Raw genomic sequence first — 19,263 nt, 5'->3', positions numbered from 1 at the left:
CAAGAGTCCGTGGAGCCTCAGTTACGCGTCTCAAAACACGGGATAGCCAGATATCTCTAGCCTGTTGCCAACGGGGTGCCTCCACGATGGGGAGAGCACCACACCACCCTGATAAATAACCCCTTAACCTCTTAAGGACCCATGACGTACCGGCACGTCATGGATCACTGTCACTTAAGGACCCATGACGTACCGGTACGTCAGCCCTTTAAACGGGCGCCGCGGCCGGCCGGGTCCCGATCGGGGGAGATAGCCTGCTATAATACATAGCAGGCCATCTCTCCCTGTCGGCATGGAGGGTTGTTAACCCCCCCCATGCCGACGATCGCCGCTATTGGCTGATAAGCCCATAGCGGCGATCGGAACCTTTCCGGGCCATCGGTGGCCCGATGACCCGGAAAAAAATGGCGGTCGGTGCTGTCCGAGGACGGCACCGACCGCCATTACTGTAAAAAGTAATGGTGGTCACGGTACCACCGTCCCGATCGCCGTGAACGGCCGGCCAGCCGGCCGGCCGTTCACGGCGATCAAAGTCCCCACAAGTAATAAATACCTGCTCCGGACCCCTCAGCTAGGTAGCTGAGGGGTCCGGAGCAGGTATTTGTACATTACTCACCTGTCCCGGGGTCCTGATCGGCGTCTTCCGGGTTCCCGGCGTCCTCTTCATCTTGTCGGGACTTCGGCTTCTTCCGTGAGTCCCGATCGTCTGTTTCCGGCTCCAGCGTCGTCTTTTTTCGTATTTTTCCGGCTCCAGCGTCGTCTATTTTCGGATCTTGCTCTCTGCTGCCCCCTAGCGGCTGATAAGTGTAATACACGTATCAGCCACTACAGGGATGTTCAGAATGTAGTAAAAAAAAATTTTTTTTTCCCAATTTTTTTTTTTTCTATTTTCCGCACCCTATCGCCGCTGAGTGTTGATCAGCATCGCACGAAAGTGCGCTGCTAATCAGCAACTCCTCCTTTTTGGCGTAGGGTGTTTTTTTTTATATCCTACTGCCACGGTCTGCTGATAAGTGCCGAACATAAGTGCGGCATTCATCAGCAACACCATTTTTGGCGTAGGTTTTTTTTGTATACTTACTGTAAAAAACACGTAAAAAAACACTACATTACACCACACTACATTGAATAAAGTTTGACACTACACCACTACATACCCCATATACCAATCCCCATATAAAGATGGCCCCTAGGGTGTTTTCGGCGTCGGACGTATACATTATTATTGCCTCCGACACCGAAACAGCCAGTGAGGATGAATGGGGGGTCCTTTGTTCCTCCATTCATCCTCATCCTCCTCATCATCCAGTGACGTGTCTGGGAGTAGCGTAGCGTACGCTGCCCCCCAGACACGTCTTTTCTGCCAGTACCGTCCCAATAAGAGATGACGGTATGGCGTGAAATTCTACAAACTCTGTGAGAGTACCTCAGGGTACACTTACAGATTTAGGGTACGTGCACACTGCGGAATGGCGAAGGATAACCCTTCGTGCATTCCAAGGCTGGCACCCGCCGGCGGACTGATGCAGGGGCGCGTCTCCGCCCGTGTCATAGACTCTATCCTATGCATGGGCGGATTCCATCATCCGTCATTCCATCAACACGTTGGACGCAGAGCGGAATCCGCCCGTGCATAGAATGGAGTCTACGACACGGACGGAGACGTGCGCTTGCATCAGTCCGCCGGCGGGTGCCAACTGCGGAATGCACAAAGGGTTATCCTTCGCGATTCCGCAGTGTGCACGTACCCTTAGAGTGTATGAAGGAAGGGACACTCGAATCCAGCCCCCAGATGCCCCCTCCCCCCCCATCCTCGGAGTTAGTGGGGACATCGTCCGGGAACTGATCTTCCCACTGCTGGATAAAGGTCACCACCACCTGTACGGGGATAACTTTTATACCAGCGCCCCCTCTTCCGGTCCCTCGCTGCCCTGTAGCTTGCGGCACGATCCGAACATATCAGAAGTAGTAATAGCGCCCTAATATTTAGCAGCCATGGAGCGGACCCAGCGTTTCTGGATATGAAGGACCCCCTATCGCACCAGGGCAACATTCTCCAGGTGACGTCCCCCACACTGGAGAACGGGAGACCCCAGAAGAAGTGCAGAGTGTGGGGTAACAGGGGGATCAGGAAGGACACCATTTTCCCGTGTGACACCTGTCCTGATCACCCCGGCCTTAGCATACTGGATCGCTCCAAGGCGCACCACACGTCATCGGAGTTCTACATTATCTAAATTCCGTCCCTTATTCCTATTTCAGGGGTCACGTTGATCCAGGGATTATTCTGATCGCCATTATGGAGTCGGGAAGGAATTTTTCCCCTGTGATGAGGCTACTGTCGTCTGCCTCACGAGGGTTTTTTGCCTTCCTCTGGATCAACACAGGTTGAATTTGATGGACACCTGTCATTTCCAACCTTATAAACTAATAATTGGCCTAATACCCCCAAATAAATTAGAATTGTCCCTTTTCCCCAGCTAAATAGGTATGGCCGCCATTCCCATTAGAAAATGCCATGATGCAATTACAAAGCCTCTGTGCGGCCAGGACAGTAGAAACCCCCCACAAGTGACCCCATTCTGGAAACTACACCCTATAAGGAATCTAACAAGTGGGGCAGCGGGTATATGGCCCCCTGGTGACGGCCACATTTGGGACGTGAAAATGAAAAAAATGGTATTTTTTATTTTCACGGCACATGTTCTACACATGTGCCCATCACTAGTGGGGTCCATATGCTCACTGCACCCCTTGTTAGATTCCTTATGGGGTGTAGTTTCCAGAATTGGGTCACTTGTCGGGGGTTTCTACTGTTCTGGCAGCACAGGAGCTTTGTAATTGCGACATGGCCTCCATCCCCCATTCCAGCCTCTAAATGGCGCTCTGTCCTTTTGGTGACTTGCCCTGTGCCCATATGGCAAATTATGTCCACATGTGGGGTATTTTCGTACTCAGGGGAAACTACCCTACACGTTTTGTGTTCATTTTCTTTTTTAACCCCTTGTGGAAATGGAAAAAAATCAAGGCTAGACCAACATTTAGTGTAATTTTTTTTTAATTTTTACTCTAAATCATTGATCTTGTCTTGATTTTTTCATTTTCACAAGGGGTTAAAAGATAAAAAAAAACACAATGTGTAGAGCAATTTCCCCTGAGTACGGAAATACCCCACATGTGGACATAAAGCGCCATGCGGGTGCAGGGTAAGCCTCCAAAGGGAAGGTGCGCCATTTGAAGGCTGGATTTGGATGGAATGGATTTCGAGGGGCCATGTTGCATTCAAAAGGCCCCTGTGTTGCCAAGACAGTTAAACCCCCCACAAGTGACCCTATTATGGAAACTACACCCCTCAAGGAATGTAACAAGGGGTGTAGTGAGCATATGGACCCCACTGGTGACGGGCACAAATGTGGAACAATGTGGCGTGAAAATGAAATATTAAATTTTTTACACTATAATGTTGGTCTAGCCTTGAATTTATCATTTTCACAAGGGGTTAAAAGAGAAAAAAAAACACAAAATGTGTAGAGCAATTTCCCCCGAGTCCGTAAATACCCCACATGTGGACATAAAGCGCCATGTGGGCGCAGGGCAAGCCTCCGAAGGGAAGGAGAGCCATTTGGATTTTAGAGGTTGGATTTGGCTAGAATGGATGATGAACGCCATGTCGCATTTACAGAGCCCTTGTGCTGCCAAAACACTGGAAACCCCCCACAAGTGACCCCATTCTGGAAACTACACCCCTCAAGGAATCTAACAAGGGGTGCAATGAGGATATGGACCCCTGGATGACGGGCACATTTGTGCCATGAAAGTGAAAAAATGAAAATTTTCACTTTCACGTCACATTTTTCCACATTTGTGCCTGTCACCAGTGGGGTCCATATGCTCACTGCACCCCTTGTTAGATTCCTTGAGGGGTGTAGTTTCCAGAATGGGGTCACTTGTGGGGGGTTTCCAGTGTCTTGGCAGCACGAGGGCTCTGTAAATGCGACATGGCCCTTGAAATCCATTCCAGTGAAATCCAGCTTCCAAAAGCCAATTGGCGCTCCTTCCCTTTGGAGGCTCGTCCTGCGCCCGCTTGGCACTTTATGTCCACATGTGGGGTATTTCCGTATTTGGGAGAAACTGTGCTACATGTTTTGTGTTTTTTTTTTTCCTTTTATCCCTTTGTGAAAATGAAAAATTGAAGGCTAGAACAACATTTTAGTGTAAAAAATACTTTAGTCTTTTTTCAAGCCATATTGTTTGGAAAATCTGTGAAGCACCTGTGGGGTCCAGATGCTCACCGCACCCCTTGTTACATTCCTTGAGGGGTGTAGTTTTCTAAATGGTGTCCCTTTAGGGGTGTTTTTTAGGTTTTGGCACCCCAGAGCCTCTGCCAACCTGAAGTGGTACAGTCAAAAATGACCAAAAATAACGGAGCCATTGAAATTCACTAGGCGCTCCCTTATATCTGAGGCTTGTGGTTGCGTCAAATAGCGCAATAGGGCCACATATGGGGTATTTCTATAAACTGCAGAAACGGGGCAATCAATATTGGGGTGCATTTCTCTGGTAATAGGTTTATAATTATGAAAAATATTGGATTACAATAAAATCTCTGCACAGAAAATTAAAATTTTCAAATTTCTTACACACTTAGCTTTTATTTCTGTGACTCCCCTAAAGGGTTAAAAAACTTTCTGGATGTGCTTTTGCAGAGTTTAGGGGGTGCAGTTTCTGAAATGGGGTGCTTCGTGAGGCTTTCTAACACACAGTCCCCTCAAATACACTTTAAACCTGAACAGTTCCCTAAAAATATCTGATTTTGAAATTTTACAGAAAATTTGGAAATTTGCTGCTAATGTTTTAAGCTTCCTATTGTCTAAAAATAATGAAATATAGTTTAATAAATGCCGCCAACATAAAGTAGACATGTTGCTAATGCTATTTAATATATAATTTATGTGATATAACCATTTTCTGTATAAGCAGAAAAGTTTTAAAGTTGGAAAAATGCATTTTTTCACAATTTTTCACGCTATTTTGGGTTTTTTCATAAAGATTCGTTATAAGTATCGACTCCAATTTACAAGAAATGTGAAGTACAATATGTCACGAGAAAACAATCTCAGAATCAGCCGGATAGGTAAAAGCATCCCGAAGTAATTAATGAATAAAGTGACACTGGTCAAATTCATAAAATTTGCTCCGGTCCTTAAGGCCATTTCAGGCCCGGTCCTTAAGGGGTTAAAGTGTAACTGTCATGTTTTTTTTTATTGCAGAAATCAGTAGTATAAGCGATTTTAAGAAACTCTGTAATAGGTTTTATCAGCCAAAAAAGCCTCCTTCTGTACTCAAGAAGCAATCTCCCAGCCCCCCCCCTGACTTCTTATCTGTGCATTATCAGGCAAATCCGTCTTCATTACAGAGAAGCCAGTGAAGACGGGTTCTGCTCTCTCCATTGTAAGCCTATGAAGGGGGGAGGGGCCGAGGGAGATGAGGGAGCAGGAAGAGGTGACATGAAGGTCAGCTGTTTGTAGACTCTCTGGGCACCTAAAACGCTGGATTCAGGTTTCAGAAAGGTCAGTGCTTATCTATGAACTTACTGAGAGAAGATTGCAGGGTGTTGTGCTGTGCAGGACTGCTCCGTGCTCACTCACTCCTAACAGCCCCTCCCCTCTCCATAGACACATAATGGACACAGAAATCCTGCTTCTTTTGCAGTGAGGGTGGGGGCTGGGAGATGGCTTTTTTAGTCCAGAAGTTAACTCTTTCAGTACATAAAACCTATTACAGAGTTTCTTAAAATCGCTTGAACTGTTGATATTTAATGTTTTTTAAAAAAAATGACCCTGAAATGACGGTTACGCTTTAAGTCCTACTCGGTTGCGAGTATTGGAACATAGACAGGGAAACAACAGGGTGGCCCCTTTTGTCAATGTCTAACTCAAGGTGCGAGTATTGCGATCATGACAAGGGCTTGCAAAGGCAGGCCTCCACCCACAGACAGCCGTTTTGGGGTATTTGCCCCTCGTCAGTGTGGGGTAGGATTCTGGCTAGTTGGGGCAACAGGCTAGAGATATCTGGCTATCCCGTTTTTTGAGACTCGTAACTGAGGCTCCACGGACTCTTGTTTTGCATATCAGCTGTAAGGGGGGCAATAAATGATAAGAAACAAGCATTCAGACTACTAAAACAAGAAGGTAGTGGGGAAGCATTGAGCTACTATAGACAGAAGAATAGAATGTGTAAAAAAACAAATAAAAGAAGCAAAAATAGCAACAGAAAGAAGGATAGCCACAGAAAGTAACAGGAATCCCAAAATGTTCTTCACCTATATAAATAGCAAAATACTTAAAACTGAAAATGTTGGTCCCCTCAAAATCTGGGTGTAATGGTGGAGGGGGAAGAGGAAAAGGCCAATCTACTAAATACATTCTTCTCTACTGTATTCACAGAGGAGAATCCCATAACAGAGGACATGACTAGGGATAATATAAATCCTCCCATAAATCTCACCTGCCTACCACAACAAGAAGTGGGGAGACGCCTTAAAAACATCAAAATCCATAAGTCACCGGGCCCAGAAGGTATCCATCCTAGAGTACTGCAGGAATTATGTACTGTGTTAGACAGACCGATATTCCTAATATTTAAAGATTCTATTACGACAGGGATTGTTCCACAGGACTGGCGCTAGGGCTGGGCAATATTGGCCTAAATCAATATAGCGGTTTATCGCACATGTAGCCGCGGTAACGATAATTGAACGATAATTATGACACACCCCTTTTTGCAAACCACACCCACTTGCCGTGCCAAACTGGCGATATTTTGATTAAAAAAAAGTTAAAAAGAACTCACTGAGCAGCAACCCATGGTTAGTCTATTATCATTATTATTATTTGTCATTATTAGGGGGTCTCAGCAGAGACCTGGACATGTGTATATACAGGTATACAGCCTCTACAGGGTATACACAGGTCACAGAGGGATAGGGGTGTATGACTATACAGGGAGGTCGGATAGGGGTGTATGACTATACAGGGAGGTCGGATAGGGGTGTATGACTATACAGGGAGGTCGGATAGGGGTGTATGACTATATACAGGGGGCGGATAGGGGTGTATGACTATACAGGGGGCGGATAGGGGTGTATGACTATACAGGGAGGTCGGATAGGGGTGTATGACTATACAGGGAGGTCGGATAGGGGTGTATGACTATATACAGGGGGCGGATAGGGGTGTATGACTATACAGGGGGCGGATAGGGGTGTATGACTATACAGGGGGCGGATAGGGGTGTATGACTATATACAGGGGGCGGATAGGGGTGTATGACTATACAGGGGGGGGCGGATAGGGGTGTATGACTATACAGGGGGCGGATAGGGGTGTATGACTATATACAGGGGGGGCGGATAGGGGTGTATGACTATATACAGGGGGCGGATAGGGGTTTATGACTATATACAGGGGGCGGATAGGGGTGTATGACTATATACAGGGGGCGGATAGGGGTGTATGACTATACAGGGAGGTCGGATAGGGGTGTATGACTATACAGGGGGCGGATAGGGGTGTATGACTATACAGGGGGCGGATAGGGGTGTATGACTATACAGGGGGCGGATAGGGGTGTATGACTATATACAGGGGGCGGATAGGGGTGTATGACTATACAGGGGGGGGCGGATAGGGGTGTATGACTATACAGGGGGCGGATAGGGGTGTATGACTATATACAGGGGGGGCGGATAGGGGTGTATGACTATATACAGGGGGCGGATAGGGGTGTATGACTATATACAGGGGGCGGATAGGGGTGTATGACTATATACAGGGGGCGGATAGGGGTGTATGACTATACAGGGGGATAGGGGTGTATGACTATATACAGGGAGGGCGGATAGGGGTGTATGACTATACAGGGAGGGCAGATAGGGGTGTATGACTATACAGGGAGGGCAGATAGGGGTGTATGGCTATACAGGGGGGGGCGGATAGGGGTGTATGACTATACAGGGGGGGCGGATAGGGGTGTATGACTATACAGGGGGCGGATAGGGGTGTATGACTATATACAGGGGGCGGATAGGGGTGTATGACTATACAGGGGGCGGATAGGGGTGTATGACTATACAGGGGGCGGATAGGGGTGTATGACTATATACAGGGGGGGCGGATAGGGGTGTATGACTATACAGGGGGGGCGGAAAGGGGTGTATGACTATACAGGGATGGCGAACGGAGGTGTATGACTACATGGGGGGTGGGCAAGGGTGTATGACTATACGGTGGGGCAAGGGTGTATGACTATACGGGGGGGCAGGGGTGTATGACTATACAGGGGGGCAGATAGGGGTGTATGACTATACAGAGTGGGATAGGGGTGTGTGACTATACAGGGGGGGCGGATAGGGGTGTATGACTATACAGGGGGGGCGGATAGGGGTGTATGACTATACAGGGGGGGCGTATAGGGGTGTATGACTATACAGAGTGGGATAGGGGTGTGTGACTATACAGGGGGGGCGGATAGGGGTGTATGACTATACAGGGGGGGCGGATAGGGGTGTATGACTATACAGAGGGGGATAGGGGTGTATGACTATACAGAGGGGGATAGGGGTGTGTGACTATACAGGGGGGGGCGGATAGGGGTGTATGACTATACAGGGATGGCGGACGGAGGTGTATGACTACAGGGAGGGTGGATAGGGGTGTATGACTATACAGGGGGCGGATAGGGGTGTATGACTATACGGGGGGTGGGCAGGGGTGTATGACTATACAGGGGGGCAGATGGGGTGTACGACTATACAGGTAGGCAGATAGGGGTGTATGACTATACAGGTAGGCAGATAGGGGTGTATGACTATACAGGGGGGCAGATAGGGGTGTATGACTATACATAGGGGGGCGGACAGGGGTGTATGACTATACAGGGGGGACAGATAGGGGTGTATGACTATACAGGGGGGCAGATAGGGGTGTATGACTATACAGGGGGGCAGATAGGGGTGTATGACTATACATAGGGGGGTGGATAGGGGTGTATGACTATACATAGGGGGGGCGGACAGGGGTGTATGATTATACTGGGGGGGGGCGGACAGGGGTGTATGACTACACATAGGGGGGCAGATAGGGGTGTATGACTATACGGAGGGGTGAATAGGGGCGTGTAACTTTGGGGGGCACATAGGGATGGCAGGCGGATAGGAGAGTATTATACAGGGAGGTGCATGCTGGTACCTGTAGTCCCCTCAGTAACAATACAGGGCTGTAACATAGGAGGAATAGATGTGCTGCAGCAGGCAGGATACCACACACAACAATGTCTCCTATAACTTATCCTGCCTGCTGCAGCCCATTATTCCTCCTATGTTACAGCCCTGTATTGTTACTGAGGGGACTACAGGTACAGCTGCTCCTCCAGCTCTGACATGCCGGCGTCACTGCACACACAGCACAATAACATGTGCAGGGACGCCGGTATCAGAGCGGGAGGTGGAGGAAAAGCAGGGCCCAGGTAACAATAACGCCCGACCCGCCCCCCGCCCATCTGAGCGCCCTCACCCCCACCCTCCCACCCATCCGGTCCCAGGCCCCGTACCGCCGCACCTGTCCATCCATGCGCCCACCCGTCAAGTCCGGCGTCCCTGCACACACAGCACATTGACATGTGCAGCGCTCGCGGGCCGGGGGGGGGGACGCCGGCCGGGACCGGACTTGACGGGTGGGCGCATGGATGGACAGGCGCGGCGGGACGGGGCCTGGGACTGGACCAGTGAGGGTGCTCGGACGGGCGGGGGGCGGGTCGGACGGCATTGTCACCTGGGCCCTGCTGCTTCTCCACCTCCCACTCTGATGCCGGCGTCCCTGTGTGCAGAGACGCCGGCATGTCAGTGGTGGAGGAGCAGCAGAAAAAAATACAAAAATACCGCAGATACCGTCCTGGCTAAGTTGAGGTCGGTTAACCGACGCCAGTGACGGTATCGGTATTTTTGCGGTATACCGCCCAGCCCTAACTGGCGCATAGCTAATGTGGTACCACTATTCAAGAAGGGGTCAAAGAGTGATCCTGGAAACTACAGGCCCGTAAGTCTAACATCTATAGTAGGTAAAGTATTTGAGTGGTTTGTAAGAGATGCTATACTGGTGTATCTTATATAAGAGATGCTATACTGGAGTATAATATATAAGAGATGCTATACTGGAGTATAATATAAGAGATGCTATACTGGAGTATAATATATAAGAGATGCTATACTGGGGTATAATATATAAGAGATGCTATACTGGAGTATATTATATAAGAGATGTATACTGGAGTATAATATATAAGAGATGTATACTGGAGTATAATATATAAGAGATGTATACTGGAGTATAATATATAAGAGATGTATACTGGAGTATAATATATAAGAGATGTATACTGGAGTATAATATATAAGAGATGTATACTGGAGTATAATATATAAGAGATGCTATACTGGAGTATATTATATAAGAGATGTATACTGGAGTATAATATATAAGAGATGTATACTGGAGTATATTATATAAGAGATGTATACTGGGGTATAATATATAAGAGATGTATACTGGAGTATAATATATAAGAGATTCTATACAGGAGTATAATATAAGAGATGCTATACTGGAGTATAATATATAGGAGATGTATACTGGGGTAAAATATATAAGAGATGCTATACTGGAGTATAATATATACGAGATGTATACTGGAGTATAATATATAAGAGATGCTATACTGGAGTATAATATATAAGAGATGCTATACTGGGGTATAATATATAAGAGATGTATACTGGGGTATAATATATAAGAGATGCTATACTGGGGTATAATATATAGGAGATGCTATACTGGAGTATAATATATAAGAGATGCTATACTGGAGTATAATATATAAGAGATGCTATACTGGGGTATAATATATAAGAGATGTATACTGGGGTATAATATATAAGAGATGTATACTGGAGTATATTATATAAGAGATGTATACTGGGGTATAATATATAAGAGATGTATACTGGGGTATAATATATAAGAGATGCTATACTGGGGTATAATATATAAGATGTATACTGGAGTATAATATATAAGAGATGTATACTGGTGTATAATATATAAGAGATGTATACTGGGGTATAATATATAAGAGATGCTATACTGGGGTATAATATATAAGAGATTCTATACAGGAGTATAATATAAGAGATGTATACTGGAGTATAATATATAAGAGATGTATACTGGAGTATAATATATAGGAGATGCTATACTGGAGTATAATATATAGGAGATGTATACTGGGGTATAATATATAAGAGATGCTATACTGGAGTATAATATATAAGAGGTGTATACTGGGGTATAATATATAAGAGATACTATACTGGAGTATAATATATAGGAGATGTATACTGGGGTATAATATATAAGAGATGCTATACTGGGGTATAATATATAAGAGATGTATACTGGGGTATAATATATAAGAGATGTATACTGGGGTATAATATATAAGAGATGTATACTGGAGTATAATATATAAGAGATGTATACTGGAGTATAATATATAGGAGATGCTATACTGGAGTATAATATATAAGAGATGTATACTGGAGTATAATATATAGGAGATGCTATACTGGAGTATCTTATATAAGAGATGTATACTGGGGTATAATATATAAGAGATGCTATACTGGGGTATAATATATAAGAGATTTATACTGGAGTATAATATATAAGAGATGTATACTGGAGTATAATATATAAGAGATGTATACTGGAGTATAATATATAAGAGATGTATACTGGAGTATAATATATAAGAGATGTATACTGGGGTATAATATATAAGGGATGTATACTGGAGTATAATATATAAGAGATGCTATACTGGAGTATAATATATAAGAGATGTATACTGGAGTATAATATATAAGAGATGTATACTGGAGTATAATATATAAGAGATGGTATACTGGAGTATAATATATAAGAGATGGTATACTGGAGTATAATATATAAGAGATGTATACTGGGGTATAATATATAAGAGATGTATGCTGGGGTATAATATATAAGGAATGCTATACTGGAGTATAATATATAAGAGATGCTATACTGGGGTATAATATATAAGAGATGTATACTGGTGTATAATATATAAGAGATGTATACTGGGGTATAATATATAAGAGATGTATACTGGAGTATAATATATAAGAGATGTATACTGGAGTATAATATATAGGAGATGCTATACTGGAGTATCTTATATAAGAGATGTATACTGGGGTATAATATATAAGAGATGCTATACTGGGGTATAATATATAAGAGATTTATACTGGAGTATAATATATAAGAGATGTATACTGGAGTATAATATATAAGAGATGTATACTGGAGTATAATATATAAGAGATGTATACTGGAGTATAATATATAAGAGATGTATACTGGAGTATAATATATAGGAGATGCTATACTGGAGTATAATATATAAGAGATGTATACTGGAGTATAATATATAGGAGATGCTATACTGGAGTATCTTATATAAGAGATGTATACTGGGGTATAATATATAAGAGATGCTATACTGGGGTATAATATATAAGAGATGTATACTGGAGTATAATATATAAGAGATGTATACTGGAGTATAATATATAGGAGATGCTATACTGGAGTATAATATATAAGAGATGTATACTGGAGTATAATATATAGGAGATGCTATACTGGAGTATCTTATATAAGAGATGTATACTGGGGTATAATATATAAGAGATGTATACTGGGGTATAATATATAAGAGATGTATACTGGGGTATAATATATAAGAGATGTATACTGGGGTATAATATATAGGAGATGCTATACTGGGGTATAATATATAAGAGATGTATACTGGGGTATAATATATAAGAGGTGTATACTGGGGTATAATATATAAGAGATGTATACTGCTGTATAATATATAAGAGATGCTATACTGGGGTATAATATATAAGAGATGTATACTGGAGTATAATATATAAGAGATGTATACTGGAGTATAATATATAGGAGATGCTATACTGGAGTATAATATATAAGAGATGTATACTGGAGTATAATATATAGGAGATGCTATACTGGAGTATCTTATATAAGAGATGTATACTGGGGTATAATATATAAGAGATGCTATACTGGGGTATAATATATAGGAGATGCTATACTGGGGTATAATATATAAGAGATGTATACTGGGGTATAATATATAAGAGGTGTATACTGGGGTATAATATATAAGAGATGTATATGGGGGTATAATATATAAGAGATGCTATACTGGAGTATAATATATAAGAGATGTATACTGGAGTATAATATATAGGAGATGCTATACTGGAGTATAATATATAAGAGATGTATACTGGAGTATAATATATAGGAGATGCTATACTGGAGTATCTTATATAAGAGATGTATACTGGGGTATAATATATAAGAGATGTATACTGGGGTATAATATATAAGAGATGTATACTGGGGTATAATATATAAGAGATGTATACTGGGGTATAATATATAGGAGATGCTATACTGGGGTATAATATATAAGAGATGTATACTGGGGTATAATATATAAGAGGTGTATACTGGGGTATAATATATAAGAGATGTATACTGCTGTATAATATATAAGAGATGCTATACTGGGGTATAATATATAAGAGATGTATACTGGAGTATAATATATAAGAGATGTATACTGGAGTATAATATATAGGAGATGCTATACTGGAGTATAATATATAAGAGATGTATACTGGAGTATAATATATAGGAGATGCTATACTGGAGTATCTTATATAAGAGATGTATACTGGGGTATAATATATAAGAGATGCTATACTGGGGTATAATATATAGGAGATGCTATACTGGGGTATAATATATAAGAGATGTATACTGGGGTATAATATATAAGAGGTGTATACTGGGGTATAATATATAAGAGATGTATATGGGGGTATAATATATAAGAGATGTATACTGGAGTATAATATATATAAGAGATGTATACTGGGGTATAATATATAAGAGGTGTATACTGGAGTATAATATATAAGAGATGCTATACTGGAGTATAATATATAAGAGATGCTATACTGGGGTATAATATATAGGAGATGCTATACTGGGGTATAATATATAAGAGATGTATACTGGGGTATAATATATAAGAGGTGTATACTGGGGTATAATATATAAGAGATGTATATGGGGGTATAATATATAAGAGATGTATACTGGAGTATAATATATATAAGAGATGTATACTGGGGTATAATATATAAGAGGTGTATACTGGAGTATAATATATAAGAGATGCTATACTGGAGTATAATATATAAGAGATGCTATACTGGAGTATCTTAATGAAAATAATCTTATGACGCAGCATCAGCATGGATTTATGAGGGATCGATCCTGTCAGACTAATCTGATTGGCTTCTATGAAGAGGTAAGTTATAGACTGGACCTGGGGGAGGCTGTGGACGTTGTGTATCTGGGGGAGGCTGTATATGTGTATACAGGGCCGCCATCAGGAATTTCGGGGCCCCATACAACCAAAGTGTCTGGGCCCCCCACATTAATAAAAAAAAAAAAATTGTGTGTTTGCCCCACGCCTTGCTGGGAGGTATAATTTGGTTCAGATCAATTCTAGAGAACTGGCTCATATTCCCCATTTTCCCCAGTGGCTTAAAATGTAACCTCTGTTATACAGTTATAAAATTATAGAAATTAAATGTGAACAAGGTGCAATTCAAATAGACACTTACTTGTATAGCTGCCTCTTGTGCTCTGTATGCAGTGCATTATATTCACCCGTGCAACGTACAATTTATAGCGTGTCTACAAGCCCAGCGGGGCTCATTATGATGGAGACTAAAACTTATACAAGAGTGGGGTATGCCCCGTTTGGGGTTATTGAATTTCGATGGTCTGGGGGGCTGTGTGATTTGTATATGTTCACCAATATCCCCCCCCCCCCCCCCGGTATGCTCACTAACATAGAATATGTTGATAAGGCTAATATAATGAGGCTGTTCCATGTTAGTGAGCATATACAAATCACCCCCCCCCCCAGGCAGACTAGTTTAGCTCACCCAAGCCAGTGATAGGGAATACATGGCGGTGAGAACGCTTTCTAGGAGATCCTGTTTGTGCAGCAGAGGTGTCTTTATCCTGCTCTGCATAGACCCTCGAAATTCAATAATCCCAGACGGGGCATTGCCTAGTACTCAACAGCATTCTGAATACAGGGGAACCCCTACCCCGCTCTTGTATAAGTTTTAGTCTCCATCATAATGAGCCCCGCTGGGCTTGTAGACACGCTATAAATTGTACGTTGCAAGGGTGAATATAATGCACTGCATACAGAGCACAAGAGGCAGCTATACAAGTAAGTGTCTGTTTGAATTGCACCTTGTTCACATTTAGGTTCTACAATTTTATAACTGTATAACAGAGGTTACATTTTAAGCCACTGGGGAAAATGGGGAATATGAGCCAGTTCTCTAGAATTGATCTCACACACAGACACCAGCACACATGTATACAGACACCAGCACACATGTATACAGACACCAGCACACATGTATACAGACATACAGACACCAGCACACATGTATACAGAAATACAGACACCAGCACACATGTATACAGACACCAGCACACATGTATACAGACATACAGACACCAGCACACATGTATACAGACATACAGACACCAGCACACATGTATACAGACACCAGCACACATGTATACACACATACAGACACCAGCACACCAGGGCACGATGAAGTTTGAACTTCTGCAACCTGGAGAAATCACCTGATATCACCTGCAGTCCTATGTAACACCACATAACACAGTGGTATCTCTGAGTACAGATAATGTAGTAGATTTCACCTCCAGTCCTATGTAACAGCACAGATAACACAGTGATATCTCTGAGTATAGATCATGTAGTAGATGTCACCTGCAGTCCTATGTAACAGCACAGATAACACAGTGATATCCCTCTGAGTACAGATAATGTAGATGTCACCTGCAGTCCTATGTAACACCACAGATAACACAGTGATATCTCTGAGTACAGATAATGTAGTAGTCACCTGCAGTCCTATGTAACACCACAGATAACACAGTGATATCTCTGAGTACAGATAATGTAGTAGTCACCTGCAGTCCTATGTAACACCACAGATAACACAGTGATATCTCTGAGTACAGATAATGTAGTAGCTGTCACCTCGGGGCGCCCCTACTTAATGATGTTCTACAAAATAAGAAAACCGTCATACAGTGACTCACAGGTGACGTCTTCTTTGATCTGAGGCGTTACTTTCCCTTTTCCTCTCCATCCGGCCCAGACCTCCATGATGATTCCTTCCAGATACGTTTCATCCCCTTAGAACCTGCGAGACAAACAATTTAGGCTCCGCACATTTCTAGCAACTTCCTTTCCTTTCTCCCCCCTGTAGGCTCCCATAGTAACTGCGCTGTTTGGGATGCCCCCTGTATGTAGGATCCCCTGCTGTGCCCCCTGTATGTAGGATTCCCAGCTGTGCCCCCATGAGCTAATAATGCCCCTAGAGGTGGCCCCCATGAACTAATAATGCCCCCAGAGATGCCCCCATGAGTTAATAATGCCCCCAGAGGTGCCCCCATGAACTAATAATGCCCCCAGAGATGCCCCCATGAGTTAATAATGCCCCCAGAGGTGCCCCCATGAACTAATAATGCCCCCAGAGGTGCCCCCATGAACTAATAATGCCCCCAGAGGTGCCCCCATATACTAATAATGCCCCCAGAGGTGCCCCCATATACTAATAATGCCCCCAGAGGTGCCCCCATATACTAATAATGCCCCCAGAGGTGCCCCCATATACTAATAATGCCCCCAGAGGTGCCCCCATATACTAATAATGCCCCCAGAGGTGCCCCCATATACTAATAATGCCCCCAGAGGTGCCCCCATATACTAATAATGCCCCCAGAGGTGCCCCCATACACTAATTATGTCCCCAGAGGTGGCCCCATACACTAATAATGCCCCCAGAGGTGCCCCCATATACTAATAATGCCCCCAGAGGTGCCCCCATACACTAATTATGTCCCCAGAGGTGGCCCCATACACTAATAATGCCCCCAGAGGTGCCCCCATACACTAATAATGCCCCCAGAGGTGCCCCCATACACTAATAATGCCCCCAGAGGTGCCCCCATATACTAATAATGCCCCCAGAGGTGCCCCCATATACTAATAATGCCCCCAGAGGTGCCCCCATGAGCTAATAATGCCCCCAGAAGTGCCCCCATACACTAATAATGCCCCCAGAGGTGCCCCCATACACTAATAATGCCCCCAGAGGTGCCCCTAAAAAAAAACAAACATCCTACTCACCTAATCCCCCCCGTGTCTCTTAGGGTCCGGGCCCCATACAGCAGTACCACTTGTACTGCCCTATCGGCGGCCCTGTGTGTATATAGACAGGACCTGGGGGAGGCTGTATATGTGTATATAGACAGGACCTGGGGGAGGCTGTGGATGTTGTGTATCTGGGGGAGGCTGTATATGTGTATATAGACTGGACCTGGGGGACGCTGTGGATGTTGTGTATCTGGGGGAGGCTGTATATGTGTATATAGACAGGAACTGGGGGAGGCTGTATATGTGTATATAGACAGGAACTGGGGGAGGCTGTATATGTGTATATAGACAGGACCTGGGGGAGGCTGTATATGTGTATATAGACAGGACCCGGGGGAGGCTGTGGATGTTGTGTATCTGGGGGAGGCTGTATATGTGTATATAGACAGGACCTGGGGGAGGCTGTGGATGTTGTGTATCTGGGGGAGGCTGTGGATGATGTGTATCTGAGGGAGGCTGTATATGTGTATATAGACAGGACCTGGGGGAGGCTGTGGACGTTGTGTATCGGGGGGAGGCTGTGGATGTTGTGTATCTGGGGGAGGCTGTGGATGTTGTGTATCTGGGGGAGGCTGTGGATGTTGTGTATCTGGGGGAGGCTGTGGACGTTGTGTATCGGGGGGAGGCTGTGGACGTTGTGTATCTGGACTTTTCTTTTTTAAAGGAATTTATTTAAACATTTTCTCTCTTGTTTTTTTTTTTCCATGGAGAAAAGACATACAAAAACAAAACCAGGCACAATCCGCCCGTCACATGTTATATACAGACACAACCGCAGGGAGCTCAGCATAATACTACAGGCCGCAGCAACAGCAATACAGTAATCAAGGGTAACAGCCAAGGCGTGTCATGAATACCTAAGAGGTCAGGCAATAATAACCCTGTTCAAGTAGGAAAGGGCGGAACAAGAAAGACTCCACATACACTCAAGCACACACATACCTGGACAGCGCCGCACTCCCCCTCCCCCCGGCCAGAGAACCAACAGAGATGATCAAACGTCGGCCGACTCATCCAGCATGAGCCAGTGGATCCATATTTTCTTAAATTTCTGGGGGCATTTGCGATGTTCATATAGGGCTTCATATAACGGGACGTATTTGTTAACTATCTGCTTCCAGTGAGCCAGAGAAGGGGTATCCATACATTTCCACTCCATGGCTATAAGTTTTTTGGCACAAAATAAAAGAAATCTGATGAATACCCTATAGTATTTATTGCGTGTGATTCCGTTGATCAGTCCTAGGAGACAGACAGAGGGGGTACAGACAAAGGGGAAGTCAAAGTGATCAGACAGAAATTGTAAGACTGAACGCCAGAAGATCTGTATTTTAGGGCATAACCATACAGCGTGCATGAAAGTGCCAACATCCGACATACACTTAAAACAGGTATCCGATGGGGATACCCCCATCTTCCTGAGCCTCTCCGGGGTATAATATGTTCGCATCAGAAAGCGAAACTGAATCAGTCGGTCTCTAGCACTTACCACCGTAGGATAATACGTGTGCACCACCTCCTTCCACTGCTGTTCCCCCAGTGAGGGGACATCTATCACCCATTTCTCGTATGCCTTTTGGAAAGGGGATGAGTCGTCTGGGCTCAATAGTAAATAACTATGCGTTAGGGGCTTATCAAGGTCAGGGGAGCCCAAGAGCTTCTCAGCCGGTGTGAACTCCAGGGGAACCGTGAGGCTGCCAAACTGAGAATGAACAGCGTGACGCAGCT

The sequence above is a fragment of the Dendropsophus ebraccatus genome, chromosome 7, assembly GCF_027789765.1.
Source record: "Dendropsophus ebraccatus isolate aDenEbr1 chromosome 7, aDenEbr1.pat, whole genome shotgun sequence".
In the NCBI taxonomy this organism is placed as follows: Eukaryota; Metazoa; Chordata; class Amphibia; order Anura; family Hylidae; genus Dendropsophus; species Dendropsophus ebraccatus.
Note: the sequence above shows the minus strand (reverse complement) of the source record.